This window comes from Wyeomyia smithii, chromosome 3 (genome assembly GCF_029784165.1).
Source record: "Wyeomyia smithii strain HCP4-BCI-WySm-NY-G18 chromosome 3, ASM2978416v1, whole genome shotgun sequence".
Taxonomy (NCBI): domain Eukaryota; kingdom Metazoa; phylum Arthropoda; class Insecta; order Diptera; family Culicidae; genus Wyeomyia; species Wyeomyia smithii.
The window spans coordinates 204364021-204384002 of NC_073696.1; the positions used below are offsets into that span (position 1 = coordinate 204364021).

The window sequence follows — 19982 nt, forward strand, 5'->3', positions numbered from 1 at the left end:
CCGCTACCACACTGAAACAGCATTTTATGCTGATATACCCGCTGCAACAGCTACGCCATGCATAGCCATGCCACAGTTGTGGCCGCTATACGCTGGCCCAACTGCTGAGCAACTGTAACGCTATCCGTAGCCATGCCACAGTTGTGGCCGCCATTGGTATCCGCTGTACCTGCATCTGCTGGCCCTGCTGCTATCGATGGTGAGATCCGCTGAAACTGCTACGCTTATTCGCAGCCATGCCACAGTTGTGGCCGCTATCCGCTATCGATGGTACCCACTGCTCGCTCCCGCTGCTGCTAAGGGAGGACTGCTGTCGTCGCTGTTCAGAACTACTATGAGCGGCTTCGACTAAAACAGGCTATTATATAGGGATGAAAATAGGAATGAATTATTTTTCGTAGGTGGTGAAATGACATAACTTGAAAAATATGTGTGACTTCATTCCGGCTCAGAGCGATCATTTGATAAGCTCCACCTCTTTTTTCAGTTTCTAAAGTTTTTCCTCAGTTTCGTAGCACGGATGCACAAAAATGATTTCTTGTGAACATTCTGTCGAGCCGGACCGATAGCACTCTCATTGAAGCAACAAAATAACATGTTTTGTGTCGTGTTGCGCAGTTTCGTTGAAGAAAATGTTCCCGTCCCCGTGTCGCATGTAAGCAGATTATTGCGTTCAGTAGACAGTAGATAGTGTATCCAGCGAATAAACACCAATGGTGCTCTCACACACGCAACGGTTTTAACCCGTATCTTATTGCGGTTTGTAACATCAAGCGATTTCGTTTGCTTGCTGTTGCGTGTTGCATCATGTTGCAACTTTGCAGCTGGGAGACGACGAAATTCTGTTTACGCTGATTGATTGAATCGTCTTCATATTAGCTCTGCATAGTCGAACTGACTGCTTTTGTGAATGCGTTCTAACAGGGCAGTTTATTATTCAATGTCGGTTATGCTGATCGCAGCGTTTGCGCTGCCCCTACAGTGGGGAGTTTACTAAATAAGTAAAAATTAGACAACTACAACAGAATTTGATTGCATCCCGCACAGAATGTCTGCTTGTGTTGATGCCAGAAAACTATTAACCTTCAATTATTTTTTTATTTGCCTTCAAAAAAGCATTTTGCTGTTCAAAATCGGTTGCTAATTACAACCTTTGAGCTGCCCTAACATTGGGGGAATTAAGATACACGGACAACATGCACTGTGGAAGCTATTTCACATTCAGTAAATTAGACGGGTGCGACAAATTTAAATTGCTAGGATGCAACACAGAATACTTGCTGGCGTTGACAAAAATTATTAACTTTCAATGACTTGTTCATTTGCCTTCAAAAAGGCGTTTTGATTTCCAAAATTCTTGTATAGGCCAAATAGCATGTTTTCAATTGCAAGGTATATGATCCTGTCGACCGTGCTTGGGAAGCAAGCATATAACGACCAATCAGAGGTCGAATTTTTCGTTTTGACAAGGCTTGACTATTTTCAATAGTACAATAGTGTGAGTAATAAAATTACAATTATCTGATTTTGGGAAGAATCTTAGAAGATTTTCCAATCTTTTGTTGCAAGAACGAAGGAAATCCATCGAATACTAACCGATTTATTAGCATTTGAAATTGGACATATTTTTCACTTTTTTCGGTTTTAGATTTTAATTTCACATCCCTATGTAGCCGAACTTCCTGAGAGAAGTATTCTACTTCAAAAAAAATTCCAAACTATGCACTTTTTCTCGAACAAAAAGGTATATAACCCCTAAAGAACAAGTTGACCTTTATCAGCTAAATACAGATAATAAACTAATTACTGATGCACTACGGATTACTATCAGCTATATTTCCCCCTTCACTATAAAATCGTCAACAAAACACAAGATCTGTAATGAAATGCATGCGATCATCCTCGAGAATCTTTGTCACTGCATGCAAGTATTTGCTTATGTAAGATGCATTCAACCATTCAATTTGTGATTTCGCAATCGCCAAGGCTTCAGTTAATTAAAAGTTGGATGGCTGTCACTTGCAGGGCCAGTTATTTCATTAATGTACATCTCGGTTGGTCAATCCCAATGATGGACAAAAGACTGCGTAGATAATTTGCTACTGATAATATGTTCATAATCCGAAAAGCACATTCTTACTCGAGTAGCAGTGACATCACAACAATGTTTCTGTCGCTTTGCTGCTGGTGTGGAAAGCATAGAGCAGCTGATTGTCGAACTTGGTTCACATTATCTTTCCAGTGTGATAATTATTATGCTAACTCTGCCACCCAAGAATAAACTAACTTGGTTAAAATTAATTTTGTCAGTTCTCAGGGTCTCCGTTCGCGCTCACGAACTCTTAATAGGCGTCTCTTTCACACCCCACCTTGAGAGATATGCTACGTGATTCATAAATCACTTCTCGAGTCGACCCCGTTATGGCCCAGTCTCTAGCATCGACGAAGATTAGGAAGTCTGATTAGAGAGGAAAATGCACAATCTGATCTATTTTTAGGCCTGCTGTTTGCCAACCTAATACCCGTAATTCTCCACGCAAACTGGTTCATTTTCAGGCGGGCCCAGCTGGTCGTGACGCGGTCCACGGTTGCATGTCAGTGCAGCAGCAGCAGTCACCGCAGTAGTTACTGCAATTGCAGTGGTCTAAGCGATCTTAAGCATGTCCGACTGGCATCCGTTCTAATGGTTCGGAAAGAAAGATTGTGACGTCCAAAAAGGTAGTTACCCACAAAACGATGAGGAAATGAGCGAAAAATGTCAAGGTCGGCATACTTGAACTTACTCTCACCCCAACCGCAGCGCAGGCGTGTAAATACCACCGGTGAGAAGCCCGAGCATAATGTTGCGGTAAAGTACCGCCTCGGATGATGATGATTGCTAGTCATTGCGCCACGTAACACGACGGAGGCGCTTCTGATTTATTTTTGCTCTTCAGCGGTTTATGATGAATAGATGAGTATTTTAGCTGTCATTGCGCTAGCTTGTTTGTGATGTTCTCGCTAGTCCGATTATTCGCATTTTTTATTGTCTCTTTGTTTATTTGTCGACACAATGAAAACATTTTTTTTGTTTTGTACGGGGCTTTGAAATTCAATTGCATGCTACAAACGTAAACATAATGAAATATTAAGAGAAATATTCTTACAGAAATTTCATTGTTTTACAACAAATCAAAACAGTGTAGAGAATTATTGTGACAACTTTATTATAGATCATGTAGAGTAATAACCAAAAATTGCGGTCGATTGGATTTTAATTCGATTCATACGTCAGACTTATTATGCACAATTGACTTCTGGCAGCAACTCAAACCTTTTTAATGGATTTATTCTTGCGGTGCTTAACGTTATTGTGTTGAAAGGAAAACTCCCGTGTGTAGCAGAAAATAAATTACACGTCGCTACAGCAATTTAGAACTTATTATGTGACTTGGGGTAGGAGGTTTTCGGGTGCAGCTTCGCTCATATTAGAAATTTTCCAGATGCCCTTGAAATTTAAAACTATGGTTAAAACGCATGTTTTTGGACCTCGGTTCATACATTTTTTAGGAATAAATATCCACCCATTCTGAATCAGACAGTGTTTTATGCCGCTCAATATTAGAAAACAGGTGCATACTGATATATGATAGACCAAAGCTTTCGCCGGGTTAGGAACCTGGTTGTCACTAAAGTTACTTGTATCTCAATTGGTGCCACGATGAGATTGAGAACATTTGTCAACCAATAAATGCTTTCAGTGTGTCTGATTGAATGCTTCCAAATTTATTTTTTATACATTTGAATTTTTTCTTTTCTAATTTTTTTCCAAGATTTTTATTTGGTAGGGCACAACACAATTTAATGTTTAACCGTTATGTACTCGGCAATTTTAACACACGTAAGTACTCGGCAGGGTACCCGGGTACCCACCAATATGAAATGCTTCTTACTTCTTCAATTCTTGTCCGATTTCCAATCTTGACCCGTCAAAAGGTTGGAAAATTTGTCTATTTTTAGTATACAGGACCTAAAGAGCCATTGGTCCCCATATGGTTCCTGCAAATCCGGATCTCCGGGGCCAGGTTCAAGATCCGAGGCAAATTTTAACAATTGGCAATAAAACCATGGGCGCAACTACGGGGGGGCTAGGGGGCTGAAGCCCCCTCTAGAACGTGTTTAGCCCCCCTAGATTTCCCAGAGAATGATTGTATTCAATATATATACATTCCATACTACTTATCAGAACATCAAAATCAACACAAATTGAGATGTCGTCATTCATTGGCTAAGAACTAGTTCTGCACCCAGGATCGATTCTCAACCCTTGCTCTCTTACTCACTTTACCAGTCAGACGAGAGCTGTAGTAACTCGTGCTGTATCAAGAAGTCGCCAGTTTACTCGGTTTTGGGCTGTGTTTCACCAGTTCCCCAGACGTCTCATCACTCGCAAGTCTCTTTCGATCTGGTCGAGCCATCATGCACGCTGCGCCCCTCAATTTCTTGTGCCGGTAGGGTTGCTGAAAAAAGGTGATTTCACATGGTTGTCGTCCGGCATTCTTAAGATGTGACCGGCCCACCGCAACCTATTGTCTTCCGCCAGGTGTGCAATAGGGTTCTCTCCAAGCAGCGATTGTAACTCATGGTTCATGCGCTGTGTTGGTGGCCATATAGGGCCCCACGGGAATCTGCTCCGGTACGACCATTTCGAGGACAACTCACCAGTTGGACTCGAAATGGATGTAGATTGATTCCTGGAGTGATTTCATGAATTTTGATACCAATGTTGTTCGGTTTTATTGACAATTGTACTAATTTGTCTCACCGGAACATGCTCCCGTAGATCCGGTTTTACAGGAACCAGATGTGGTACAGGTTCATGTCCATACCAGATTCTGAAAGTAGACAGATTTTCCAATCTTTTGATAGACCAAGATCGAAAATCGGTCAAGAAATGAAAAAGCAAGAAGCATTTCATATTGTGGGTACCCGGGTACCCTGCCGAGTACTAATGGGGTAAAAAATTTCGAAGCCCCCCCGACTCCCCTTGTTTCTAGAAACAGACTAATGATGGAAAATGGTTTATTTCCACTAGTTAGGAGCATTCCATAAGTTTCAGCTGTCTAAGTTGACGTTATCTTTGTTTTTTGAAGCAATAAAGTCTGAAAAGGTACCCGGGTACCCTGCCGAGTACATAACGGTTAACGGAGCCGAATACACATACGTGTCTTACTAACTAACTTAATATCTGAAGACCATTTTCTGCGAGCTAATCTTTCCTAATTTAATGTGGAATAATTCTGCAACAGAGTTTTATTTTTCCATTAAAACTGATAAAATTTATTTAGCGTATCCATGAGTACTAAATTAGAGGCTTTCAATTTAAAAAAACTAAACTAAATTAGAAGCCTTCAATTTTAAAATGCTAACGAGGTTAACAGTGATCTCATTGCAATGGGCCCAATTTAAATTCCCTTTTCGGGCTTAACTACAATTAGGTCAAGGTTTCTTGATTGAAAGGTTACGAAATTTGCGAATAGAACAGTTCGATTGCAGATAGATGACAGCTGCGACCCAAAATAGACCTTCCGAGATTCAATCAGCTGCTCACGCCGTATTGTCAAAGCTCAACCTTTCCCAGAATGGTAGCTGAGCACCTTTCGCACCCGGTGAGTGGCGTCTGTTCCATTCATAGTACCAAACAAATCGAACAACCCCTGGTCACAAATGGCAACGGCACCGGCGGCAGTTGCAACGAACTTCTGCTGTCAATTCGTGTAATGAACGTGAACACTAGACAAAAGCTAATTCAGCTGAAATCTTTCATCTGCTCCCTGCTTGGGGGAAGTCTCGTGGCTATCGATGGTCACGTTTTTCGTCGTGCGGTCCTACATAGAGCGGGGCGGCCTCAGCAATCTTAATGAAGTGATCCAAATTTGTGGTAGTTTGCATTCAAACGACCAGTCAGCAGGGGGATGCACTTTTTGGCTCGATACCACGTTGGCACTGCATTGGCAAATTGGGAAGCCCGCCGACGGATTTATATTAACGCGTTCAGACCGGTCGGTCGCCCGTAACGGGTCGTGACACATTGGACGCCACACGAGCAGCAAATAAAGCTGTTCCGAGGTGACATTGAGCTGAGCTGTGGATCGACTTTGTTTATTGATTTTTCCTGTCGAGATCAGTTTGCAGCAAAATATATGACGAAGCGCTGTGGGGTGAACATGTGCAATAAATATTTGCGTTTCACGTGAGTCACGAGAATTTGACCGAGCTTCGATTATTACTGTTTGGCTATAGACTCAGTAAACTATTTACGCAGACGAAACACGCTTGAAGTTACCTGCACTGTTTACTGGAATTTTGTTATTTTACTGGAGATTTGTAATTGGATGAAAAGTACTAGCAGCATGATCAAAGTGGTATTTAAAATGTTGATGAGCTTTATTACAAACTATGTTCTAATTACTACGTACTTAGGTCAAGGATTGCTGTTAATTTGTAAGCTAGGTTTTATGATCACGAAGAAAAGAAGTAATTTTGATTTACTTGGAAGTTGTAAGATGTACCTTTTTGACTCAAACTTCGAACACTTCTGAATAAAAATCACATTATTATTTTTACCAAGTGATGTATAGCTCTTTACTGCAGGACCTCTTCCAGTGACAGTCAGTGTTTAAATGGTTTGCCTATCTAATTTATAGTGATTACATGGAAGTGTTCGAAAGTTGAATCAAAACCAATTTCTTAATTCTTGTTGATTTCTTAAACAAAACATGTTTGAATCCAAATAAATTGCCCTTAACTGCATCAAAAATAAAATAATCAACATGTTAAACCGACGTTAAGATCGACGAGAAAATTCATTGATGCAAAACCAAATTTTCCCGAGTTTGAACATATTTCAACTTAAGGGGCAACAATGGCGCCATTTTGAATTTTTGAGAAATCGGAAATATTCGAAGTTTTTTCTACGCCATTTCGTTTTAAGACCAAATATCAAAATTCTAAGAGTACACATATTAGCATCTTCTTACCCATCTTTGGAAAAAACAGATCTTAAATCGGACAAAAACTGAGCTCAAAGCGGTGATTCTACGAAGAAGGATCAGATGGTGGGAATTGGTCTTAGGATCAGATTCCCTTTCCTGACTTACGCCGGTCGGGGGTGACATAGTTGCTCATGAGGCGCTATGGGCCGCCTACCCTAGCCATGACCTCACTGCTTCGGCATAGCCCACCATGGGACCACATAGGCGACTACTCCATTATGAACAAGGATAGCGGCTGGAAGGGGACCCAAAAAACAAAAATGAGTTCCAATAATGAACAAGCGACGAGTGTGAAGGGACTACCAAATCTTTCGCGCGAGGTGGCATCTTGCGGTCTCCGCAGAAAAAGGCGGCGAAGCAGTGCTCGGGGGAAGCGGCCCCCGATAATAAGAAGTTGGTGGAGCTAGCCTCACGATTAAGCACACCAACAGGTTCAAAGACCGGAACATCGACCGGAGCGGCGACTGCGGGAAATCCATGGGTTACCATAGTAGGAAATGGGCGCAAGGAGGGTAAAAAGCGCCAGGACGGAGCGGCGACAAAACGTTCGCCAAATGTCAAAAAAGCGAGGAGCAGGGGGGACGCCCTCATACTCCGAAAGGGTCCAGCAGGGACCCAGGTGGCCACCTTCCGGTTAGCATGCGGCAGATGCGAACCTGGCACTAAAGGAAGGCAAGCTAACGGTCGGCTGGTTAGTATGCCCTCTGGGTATACTCCAACAACTAGACGTTTGCTTCCGGTGCTTCGAGGGAGGACATAAGTCCTGGACCTGCAAGGGGCCCGACAGGAGCCAGTTATGCAGGCGTTGCGGTGGTGCAGGCCATAAAGCAAAGGATTGCGGAGAGTATCCCAAGTGCATGGTATGTTCCGGGAAATGGGACGCCAAACACTTTATGGGAGCCCTCAGGCGCCCAACGGGTAAGCCGGCTGCGAAATCACTGGCATAAGGGTAACGCAACTGAACCTGAACCACTGCTACGCGGCTCAGTAGCTGCTATACCAAGCAGTTACTGAGTCGCTGTTGGACATCGCCATCATATCGGATCCCTACCGCATCCCTCACGGAAACGGTAACTAGGTTCCGGATAAATCTAGTATGGCGGCCATATGGACGACAAGCAGGTTTAAGGTTCAGGAGGTTGTTTCCACCTCAAACGAAGGGTACGTGGTTGCCAAGGTGAACGGAGTGCTCTACTGCAGTGTCTATGCTCCGCCACGTTGGTCTATCGAAAGGTTCACTCAGCTGGTCGACCAGCTATCCATAGAGCTAACAGGCCTAACGCCGTTGGTAATGGCAGGTGATTTCAACACTTGGGCTGTTGAGTGGGAAAGTCGCAGTACGAACCAGAGGGGTCAGATCCTGTTGGAGGCTTTGGCAAAGCTCAACTTGGATCTGGCCAACGTTGGGATCATATGTACATTTAGCAGAAATGGTGCGGAGTCGATTATCGATGTGACGATTTCCAGCTCAAGACTGATCGCGAACTGGAGGGTAGACGATGGCTACATTAATAGCGATCACCAACACTCACACCGTCCGCGGCTGGAAGACATCGCATTTCGATGCTGAGGTATTCGAAGAAGCAATGGGAAGAGAGTGCAATGGAGGTAGTTGGTTCCACCCGACTACTGACCAACTAGTTGCCGTACTATCGCGGGCGTGCGACGCCACCATGCCTAGGATCCGCCAACCTAGGAATAGGAAGACACCGGCTTACTGGTGGACCGATGCGATAGCGGACCTCCGCAGTGCGTGCCTCCATGCAAGACAGGGGATGCAGCGCGCGCGAACAGACGAACAGAAGATTGAGCGCCGCGCAGCATTCTGTTCTGCAAGATCAGCGCTAAAGAGTGCGATTAAGGCAAGCAAGAGGGCCTGCTTCGATAGGCTATGCGCAAGTGCCAATACGAACCCGTGGGGTAACGCCTATAGAATCGTAATGGCTAAAACCAAAGGCACGCTGGCGCCTGCAGAGCGATCGCCAGCGCTGCTGGAGCGTATCATCAGGGGACTCTTCCCACGCCACGAGCCTAGTCCTTGGCATCCGGCAGTCGAGTCTCCAATCCGTGAGCGACGACAGCCGTATCGAGATTGAGGGAAAGGTTAGGGTTACGAATGAGTACCTCATCGTTATCGCCAACTCCCTAAAGGAGAGCAAGGAACCGGGACCGAATGGAATCCCTAACCTGGCAATCAGGCTGGCGATTAAAACGGCCTCCGGGCTGTTTCGGGCAGTCATGCAGAGGTGCCTGGATGACTTCCCCTTCCCGGACAGGTGGAAGCGGCAGAGTTTGGTCTTACTGCCGCAAGCTGGGCCTGTATGCCAGAAGATCCATCGGCATACAGGCCTATCTGCCTGCTGGACACTGTGGGCAAGGTGCTCGAGAGGATTATCCTCAACAGACTAGTGAGGTACACGGAGGTTGTAAACGGTCTGGCAAGTAACCAGTTCGGTTTCCGGAAGGGCAGGTCCACGCTGGATGCTATCCTCTCCGTCACCAAGACGGCGGAGGTAGCACTCCAGCGCAAGAGAAGGGGCATACGCTATTGCGCAATCGTCACGCTTGACGTGAAGAATGCATTCAATAGCGCCAGTTGGGACTCCATAGCGCTTGCGCTCAGGAGCATCCATGTACCGCTGTCGCTATACAATATTCTGGAGAACTACTTCCAGAACCGAGTACTTGCTTACAACACGAAGGAGAGTCAGAAGTGCGTCCCAATTACCGCAGGAGTTCCGCAAGGTGTTGTGGAATGTCATGTATGACGGGGTGTTGAAACTCAAGTTTCCGGTAGGAGTTGTGATCGTCGGCTTTGCAGACGACATAACGCTAGAGGTCTACGGCGAGTCGATCTAGGAGGTCGAGTTGACGGCCGCGCACTGTATACGCAAGGTCGAAGACTGGATGCACTACAGGAAACTGGAGTTAGCGCACCGTAAGACGGAGGTCATTGTTGTGAGTAACCGCAAATCAGAGCAACAGGCGGTGGTCAGAGTCGGAGACTGCATCATCACCTCAAAGCGATCTTTGAAGCTTTTGGGGGTTATGGTTGACGATAAGCTCACATATAAGAGTCACGTCAACTATGCTTGCAAGAGGGCTTCAACGGCTATTGCAGCACTATCTCGAATGATGTCGAATAGCTCAGCAGTTCACCTCAAGCAAGCGTAAACTTCCTGACAGCTTGGTTTCATCCATACTTAGGTATGGAGGCCCAGTGTGGTCCAAAGCGCTAGGTACTAGCAGTTATCGTGGCAAACTGGAAAGTACCTACAGGCTCATGTGCCTGAGGGTTGCGAGTGCATTCCGTTCATACGACGCAATCTGCATCCTGTCCGGCATGATGCCTATCAGCATAACCATTAGGGAGGACGTAGGATGCTTCGACCAACGTGACACAAGGGGCATACGAGGTACCAGGAGATCACACTCGATGATCAGATGGCAGCAGGAATGGTTTAACTCCACGAAAGGTAGATGGGCGCACCGACTTATTCCGGTGGTATCCGGGTGGGTCGGGTGACGCCATGGAGAAGTTAACTTCCACCTGACACATATTATGTCAGGTTATGGTTGTTAAAGGCAGTACCTATACAGATTCGGGCATGCGAAGTTCCCATGTGCTCCGAGTGCCTGGATGCGGAAGAGACTGCTGAGCATGTCTTCTTCATATGTCCTCGTTTGGCGCGTGCGTGGAGCGACATGATGGTAATGAGCGTGCCAGGCACTACTCCGGACAACCTAGTTCAAAGGATGTGTGAAGACTCGAACATCTGGAGGGCGGTTTGTGCAGCCGCTTCTCAAATAGTCCTAGAGTTGCAAAGCAGGCGGCAGTTTGACCACCAACACGCCATTGTTAGCTAACTGCCAGTCTCCAGGTTAGTTAGCTAATTAGCTAAGAGACTTATAGAGCCAGGAGGTTGCACAAAGCATAAAAGCCGCTCCTCGAAGCAATACTGAGCGGTCGTCCCGGGGAGTATTATGGGCTGGAGACAGGAGGAGTTTTAGTGGGTCCGGTTACTGATTCAAACCAACCCCACACTCTCTAAGGTTGGTCACCTCAAGGGGTTGGTTACAAATTTCCCCTCCACCTAAAATAAAAAAAATAAAAATAAAATTAAATAAATATAAAAATAAAAAAAATAAATAAAAAAAAGGTATTGACGAATCCGTGGTTCAAGGGGTTGAATGTGGGTCGAGACTTCATTTGCGTTATATCTCGGTTTATGTCCAATCATTCTAGATTTGACGCGCATCTCCGTCGTATTGGGCTCGGTGAAAGCGGTATCTGTGCCTGTGGTGAAGGTTATCACGACATAGAGCACGTTGTTTGGTTATGTCCTGTTCACCGTGATGCCAAATTTGATTTAATAACTGCGCTTCAGGCCAGGCAGCCAGCTGTTCCTGTTCATGATGTCTTGGCGAGCCTTGACCCTCTCTGCATGTCCTTTTTATACGTTTTCCTGAAATTCATTCTATGCCCCAGTCTAGTCCCATTTCCTTCCGTCTACAATTTATCGGCAAGAACACGTGCGGATCCCGGATTCTGAACCAGCAACTACACCCCGCACAATACCGTCAGGAACTCTATTTCCCGGTTCGTGTCCTGTCTCCACAATACATTCCAAATATGCTGCTTATTACTCATGGCTGTTTGAAAAACAGCGTCTCCAACAACAAATTACTAATTTTGAAACACCCACTAGTTTTGTTTGAGATTTCAATTTTAGCACAAGGTCGGCAGCGAGGATGAAAAATTTTGAATCAGATATCGTTCAATGTGATATTTTCATTGGATTGGGAATTCAAATGAAAGATGCTTTTAAGGTTTTAAAAAGAACTCGCTCCAATATCAAACTGTTACCCAAAATACTTTCAAAAGATTCAAACGTCGGGCTCTGCCTACAGTTGTAGGCAACTGTAGGTTGTAGGTTTTTTGTTCTCTTGTAAAACTTACGGGAGAAGTGAAACCGGTCGGGTTTGGGTTTGGTGAAAAAAAAAACTCTACTAAACAGATAAATTTTCCACCGAACCAGAGAAGATCGAATTCGTTCGAATCATGAATTAGTCATTGAACACCCTTAAAAGAGTCACGCTAACTTTTTTAGCAGATTTTAAAACAAACACTTCGACCCAATTCTGTTATTTATGTAATCATTACTGTTAAGAAAAAACAACGCGGCTCTAATCCGCAACAAAAACATACGCACACACACACACTCAAGGCGTGAAATGCCATTGAATCTCTGGAATCTCGTCAATACCATCAATGGCACGGAACTCGTCTGTTTCCACAGAACTCCGCGTTGGTGCAATCAAACAGAGGCGTATGTTTTTCGACTGGCAAATGGCCCGACAAATACAATACAAAACTGTCACCTAACGTGTTTGACATTCACACAAGCCAGCTAGGGTCACCCTGGGTGAACGCGCAAGGATCAAGCCTCTTATTCACGGAGCACCGCCTCTGGTCAAATAGCGGCCGGCAGACGTCAATGTCAGTTGTTTAGCCGCGTGCCGCGACAAATCGCTGGACACTCGAAGACCTTTTGTGGTTTCAGCTGTAATACATAAACGCGAAACAGACCGCACCGAGCTATCGGTAAACAGAGTAGCTGGCGGGACATCGAACGATGAATAATTTGACGTTTTTGTTTTTCTTTGGAGTTGAAGAGATGACACGGTACAACAACACTTACTGTTTGTTGAAATGTTTCAAGGTTAATGTAGAGGGGTGCCGTTTCTAGCAAAATACATCAAAATAAGTACATTGAGGTTGAGGTTATGATATATTCTAATTTTGTTTATGGAGTTCTGCTTTTTTTCAGGCCTCATTAAAAACCCAAAACAGAGTAGATATCAATTTAAATATCACTGTGCATACCAATTAAGTTGATTGTTTATAGCCACATGAACCCTATGCCCACAAAGATACTATCTATTAAAATGTACGTTTATGGGCATTTCACTGTCATAGTTTATTATGAGTGGTTTGTTTTTAATCCTCGTTTGATTTAACAATTCATGCATCAGATAACGATTAAGCCCCTTTTTGTTGTCCCTCAAAGTTACGCACGGTTATACTATGTTAACCAGTGAAAAATATGTATCTTAAGAACTTTCAACTAGTTAATAGTTTTTCTAAGCTTCTGAACGATACCAGCCGATGGCGAAACATAGGATAACAGACCGCATGTCATCAACTAAGGACAATAACAGAATTCCAGCAGATCCACCGAGCGGATGCAATTGTTGATGCTAATCATGCTCAGACAGTTGAGCCAGCTCAAAGTGCAATCTGACTGAACGCATGCCAACTTCCAGTGTTCGCTGAGTTGAAACCATAAATTAAACGGTTTGCTCCGCGCCACAACTTGGCGCTTGTTCACGTCCATTAGGAGGTAATAAGACACAATCGCTCGTAAGTTGATTGCTACTACACTGGTCTAGATAGATTTGCTCAACTCCACAGACTCAGAAGACAGTTGCGGGTTGATGTTGACGTTGGACGGTCAATGTGCGGTTAATCCGCGTGCAGCAGCTAAGTAGGCTTGCTTTGCGGCAAGGTTTTTAAATTAGCCGATAATCAAGATGCACTAAGTATGTACGTTTGGGGTGTCGATGCAATGTCTGGCAAAAAAAGTGGCCTTCAAATTTTTGAGCTGGACGTTGCCGCAATACAAGACTCTCCGTGAAATTTCAGCTGAAATTTGTTGGTAAAATTGGATATTTCTGATAGGAGGGAAATTTTCAAAGAAGGGCATACATTGACTACAGTAGGAAAGAGGTAGTTAGCCGTGAGTTACGCACACAAACAGGAGCTTCTTCTCGTTAATTCCATATTCGACCTTCGAAAGAACTTTTCGACGTTTCATGCTTTTTAAGGCATCTGGCATGAAAAAAATCGAAACTGAAATTTACGTGATTTCTGGCTCCGAAAATTTCAAACTTCAACGATTATGATCCGGCATTAAATAATCATTCAAGATCAATAAATATTTTGTATATGGTACACTAACCCACGTAATACATTGTTTTCAATGACAACAAAATTGATAAAATTTATCATTCAACCACTTGTTGCACAAAATATGAACATATCAGCACAAAGGTGTTCTATGAGTAATACGCCGTATATATATATTACTTTCATATTTTGTCCACCGCCCTTTTTTGTTGCTCTCAAAACAAATTATTCATTGAAATACAGGGTGTTTGTTCCTATATTCATCTCATTACGCCGACTTTTGCGTTGAATATACAGATTAAACATGAAATTGTCGGAGAATAAACGCGAATGTTGTAGAATACACTAAAATTGCTCTTTATGCCATTATTTACGCGGATCGTGAAATTTGCGCGGTTTTTTACATGGATTTTAAATTTCATACATTTCTCACAAAAATCAGTTTGTACGCGGTATGTTTGAACGTTTTTGCCTTTCTCCTAAAATGGTATAGAAATCACTGCAAAAACTTAGGATTTTTACTTTAGAGGTTATGTATCAAAATGTAAAAAAGTTAAATAGTATGTGCTTGATTGCACAAACGTAGGCTTGCCGTGAGACTATGGTGGGTGTAAAGATTTAATTCTGCCATAGCCGTTGTATATAACACACCCCAAACGTACAAATACCATACACAATAGTCCTTGAACATTTCACAAAAAAAAAACACATACACCTGTCATAAACCACAGCAAACAAATACCAATTCCCACATGAACTGCCCATAAATGCATTGCAGTCCCATGTTATTTCTCATCACACAGAAACACACACACACACATACACACACACGCACACATACACACACGCAACTACACACTCATGCACATACACACACACGTACACACACGCACACACACGCACACACACGCACACACACACGCACACACACACGCACATACACACGCACATACACACGCACATACACACGCACATACACATGCGCACACACACACACATACACACTAGGGTGGGGAATCGTTATATGGAAAAAAAACGAAACTTGATAGCAGAAAGCCAGAACCAAGTTTTTTTTCGTTCTATTTGGGGCCCTAACAATCCTAAAATCATCGGAAGTCGATTGGTTTTGTCTCCGCTTGGCGCATTGCATTTCAAATTTATATGGGGATTTTTATGGAAAAACCAACTTTTTTGCATTATCCATTCTAAAGAGCTCAAAATGGCTGAAACCATAGGTTTCATAACTTCCAATGGTAGGTTTTTTTATGCCTAACAACTTGGCCGAAGACACTAAAGAGCTAGGGTGTCCCAAAAAAATACTAGAGCTGTTAAAAGTTGAGTTTGTCGAAATTCATGTTGCAAATCATTTTTTCTGCCAACACTGCAAGTGTACCGGCGTCAGTCAGATTTCCATCAGAAGTAACCTGTGAAACACGTTGTAGATTCTTTCTACGCCTAGAATATTGACCTGAATTTGTTTGTTTAATCCAGCTGAGTGTATAAACTCGTTACGACAGGTTATTACTGATGGAAATACCTACACTATCGCAGCACCCAAACGGCTTCCAAGTCTTCCAATGGTCTCCAGTGTCGTTCACGTCCAATTTCAGGCTGTATTCCAACAACGATATCTGAATTAAATTACTCCAACTCAGATCGAAGGGAAGCCGGCCGAACTGTTCGCCTTGACGGTCGACCAGGGAATGATCTTCTCTCAACACAAAATGTCCTTTTATAGCGTCACTCAGTGTGGGGAGCTTGGGTGATTGGGGGAAGAACCAATCACGTGGAAGCATCTCTGCTTTCTTTCTTCGTCGCTTACGATCGGTGATGAATGCGATGTCAATTGGCTGGCGTTGCTAGCCAATGACTAAATGCGTGAAATCATTTCGTCTATGTTTTTGAAGTCTGCGTTAGGGAAATATACCAATCGTATGAAAAATGAAAGTGGATATTCGACCTTCAAACTGTTCCGCAATTTTCACGGAGTAATAAGAAAATGATAACTAAAATTATCATGTTATACAAATTCTGTATATTTTAGCTTTCCAACGGTATATTAACTATTGAAATCTGAACAGTTGTTTGAGCGCTATTAGCATCTAAAATCTTCCATTCCGCAAACCAAAAACATTATATGTTCAATCCAGTTTTCACAGAATGTATAGTGAAGTAAGACGTAGTCCCACGTCAAAACACGAAACATCTTTATCTCAAAAACTGCACAACCGATTTGAACAAAATTGGTTAAAAATGATAACCCGTTAAAAAAAAACCTATAACTTTTGGATTTTATAAAGATTGAACATGTGGTTCAAAAGTTATGGAAAGAAACGTGTTCTGATGACCATTTAATCTCACTCATGTTTCTTAGAGATTGCTGGACCAATTTTCATAAAATCAGTGTCATATGGAAGGTCCAGTTGCCTGATAAAACCCTATTGATTTTTTTTTTTGCAATCGGATTATTACATTACCGGTTATGCTTAAAAATGTGAAGTCCAGCTATGAAAAGAAACATAATCCGAAGACTACTCAAACTCACTCACTTTTCCTCAACGATGGCTGAACCGATTTCCCTACTCCCACACCCTATTGAATTTTACTGTAATCGTACTGTAACTCCGTCGGTAATGTATCAAAATGTGAAAAATCACGAAACTCTATTATCTCAGAAACTACATAACTGATTTGAACAACACTGATATCAGATGAACGGGCTAGTTAAAGGTTAGTTAAGGGGCTAGTTAAGGGTTAGTTAAGAGTTAACGAGCTGATGAATTATTATGATTGAACATGTGGTTCAAAAGTTGCGAAAAGAAAGTCATATTTGAAATAGAAAAAAAATCCTACTATAAATACCGGGTGAAATTGATCACCTGAAAGTTTGTGATGAAAATCCTAATCAAAAGAAATTGATCTTGCAATGTTCACGTGTCCTAAAAGGCAACTTTTGCATGATTCACATACTTGTCAAAGTTAACCCTTGAATGCCCGGTGCAATTTTAATTATTTCCGAAAAATTCTTCTAACTCAGTCGAAACTCATTCAAATTTTATCAAACAAGTTTTCAAATAACGAAAAAAGTATTGAATTTACTTTAGTTAATCTTAATTAGGGGTTAATTACGTTAAATTTGGAGAAGTGATTAAAGTTTGATAATAGCCTAAAAAATATAACTTTCAACATAGTTTATTCCATACCATTGAATTAAAACTGATGAATTCGCAGGAAACCACAAAGATTTAAATTTCAGAGGTAGTTTTTGAGCTTGGATTTCAGAATGTATGGATTTCAAGGTTGATCAATTTCACCCTGATTTATCGCATAGTATCTTGAAGAATTCTCGAATTTATTCCATGAAATAGACGATAGAAATTCCATCAATAGCGATAGCGGTTTTCTAGAGCACATACCAGTACTTGTTTTAAATATATACTATTTTAGGAAAAATGTACATGACTAGCGAATTGGAAAATATTACAAAAATTGATCAATTTCACCTCGTTCCATGGTAATCGAATCTGAAATGATATTTAATTGAATGATCTATAATCGAGTCCAACCTAAATGTGAATACAGTGGCGTTTCGATTATACCACGATAAAAAATTTCTCGTCATATATTCAAAACATATTTATTTAAGGGGTTATATACTTTTTTAGTTTTCAAAAAACCGGAAAAAATTACATTACATTATCTTCAAATACAACATCTTGAGAACATTTTCACAAATTTTCATAAAGATCTTAGCAATAGGAAGAAAGTTAGAGCGATTTGCAACGCGCTCGCCACGGCCGCATAAGCTAAACTTGAAACTTCACACGCGATTATCACGGAATAGTTTTTTCCGGAAAATGACTTTGCCGTGATCCTGATTGCGGGAAAACTACTGAGCCGATTTCCCTCATCTTTTTTTTTGAATTTTCGTTATAAAATTCGCCGGTCCTTGAACGATCGCTTTTTGAAACATACAGTTACATTTTGCCGCAAAAAAAAATTTTAATGCAATTTTTTGCGCTCAAAACGTGCATTTTTTGGGAAAAACGTTCCCGTTTGCACTGAAAACAAAATACTCATAAAAGCGATCGTTCAAGGACCCGGCACACTTCTAAACTAATGAAATAATGAGTTTTTTGGTTTCGGTTGATCCGCTGAGTCTCTATCAGGATCACCGCAAGCCTCTACTAAAAAATAGCGTTTCGGGGAAACGGCCATTACTCCAGTAATAATTGGTATATCTCAAAATCAAACGTATTTTCTTGTTGTTGATAAACTGTTCTTTCAGAAAAATACCACTTTGATGCAATGAAAATGGTGCTATGCACTTAAAAATAAATTCAAACTTCCCTCATTTTTCTCGACCAAAATGGTATATAACGCCTTAATGTTATTTGCATGTGTTAATAAATGTTCATACGTATTTGAATGCTATGATTTGAATGTTCGGTATAGTTTCACTGTTGGCTACCAAAAATTTGTTATTTAGAGTGACAAATGAATCCAGCATATATTACCAACATGTATTTTTTTCTGAAGATTGGAGTGTTCGTGTAAATCCATTTGAACAAATAATCAGTTTGAATGAGAAATGTTGGGTCTCATTTTGTGTAATACGTTTAATAAATCGGAATTACAATGCGGATAGTTTTTCGCTGAATATTTTTTAAGGGACAAAACAAAAGTTTAAATATCATATTCTTTTTTTTTATTTTTTTGATCAGTAGATGGGCATCATACTCTTTTCCAATATAGTGCACCTTAAAAAACTGAAGAGTAAAAACATTCGTTCCAACTCAAAATAACACTTATATCTTTCAATCAAATACACCATCAACTCCAGACACAAAGCTCAAGGGTACAGCGATCGTATCATTTCCGAAACAGTTTAGCAACATTCAAAGTTAAACGACATGTAAATGTTCGCTATCTAACAACCGTTTCATTAGTTCGGAAAATAAACCCATTACATCTTCCGTTTGGACGCGCTTCCGAAGATGTCGCTCGCGTGCAAGCAGCTGAATTTGTCTGCCGCTAAAGCGTCAAAACAATTCTACCTCGTTCAAACTGCTCTGCGCTATGCTAATTAGCACCCAGACACCTGCTCGTTTGTTGAACCGTGGAGCCACGGAACTATTCAGCAGTTCGTCTCCCGCAGCCCGCTACCGCTACCGCGGACAATCAACCGGAGCCATTTGATGGCTGCTGCCGCAAGTCGCCACGGTTGATTGAGTGATCTGTGAGCGATCGTCGGACGCTGATTGCCGTCGCCCGCGAAGTGCTACAATTGCCCCGCATCATCGTCGGTTGAGATTTGAGAATTATTGTCCGCTGGAAGGTATTGAACTTGAGGGGATGCGTTTTGTGTGTTTTTTGTTGTATGTGCACTGTTTCTATAACTGAGACGGATGTTATGATTACATGTTCGAAGCAAGGAACGAAAACCTGCAAAAAGTGATTGACTGTTTGATTCGTGCTATAAATAATCTTGATAATTGGAGCTTTAAAAGGATTCATCTGAAATCAGCAATTATTTCAGCACAATCATGAGATGCTATAGGGTGAAAATGCTGACCTCATGACAGTAAAACGATTATTGACAGCTGCAAAAATGTCTCTTTAGAATCTTTAGATAAAGCGTTTCATTTAGTGCTACATATTATTGCGTACATAAAAACACTCTCACGATTAAGAACTTTAATGATAATCTTGTGTCGAAGTCGGGTTGAAATTTCCACACCTTCAGCAATCACAGCACAGCAAGACGTAACTAAAAACCTTCTACGGGTGTATTGTTTTTCCGCGCCCTCGCAGTTTCCGTAACCTGGACCGTGGGGAGCGACGGGTTCTTATGATCATCACCTACCGTGAGTTATGATTCAACCGGTGCCCTATGCGGCCTCACCGAGAAGTGCCGTCGGATGCCACGCCACCGCACAAGGTTTAGAGTCGATCTTCACAGCGCCATTTCGCCTTCA

At 42.2% G+C, this 19982-nt stretch overlaps 1 protein-coding gene across 2 annotated transcripts in view; it reads right to left on the minus strand.

Annotated features, from left to right (window-relative positions):
- The window catches only part of LOC129731059 (mucin-2), a 154087-nt gene that overhangs the window by 13559 nt on the left and 120546 nt on the right, over positions 1 to 19982 (minus strand). The window lies entirely within an intron of this gene.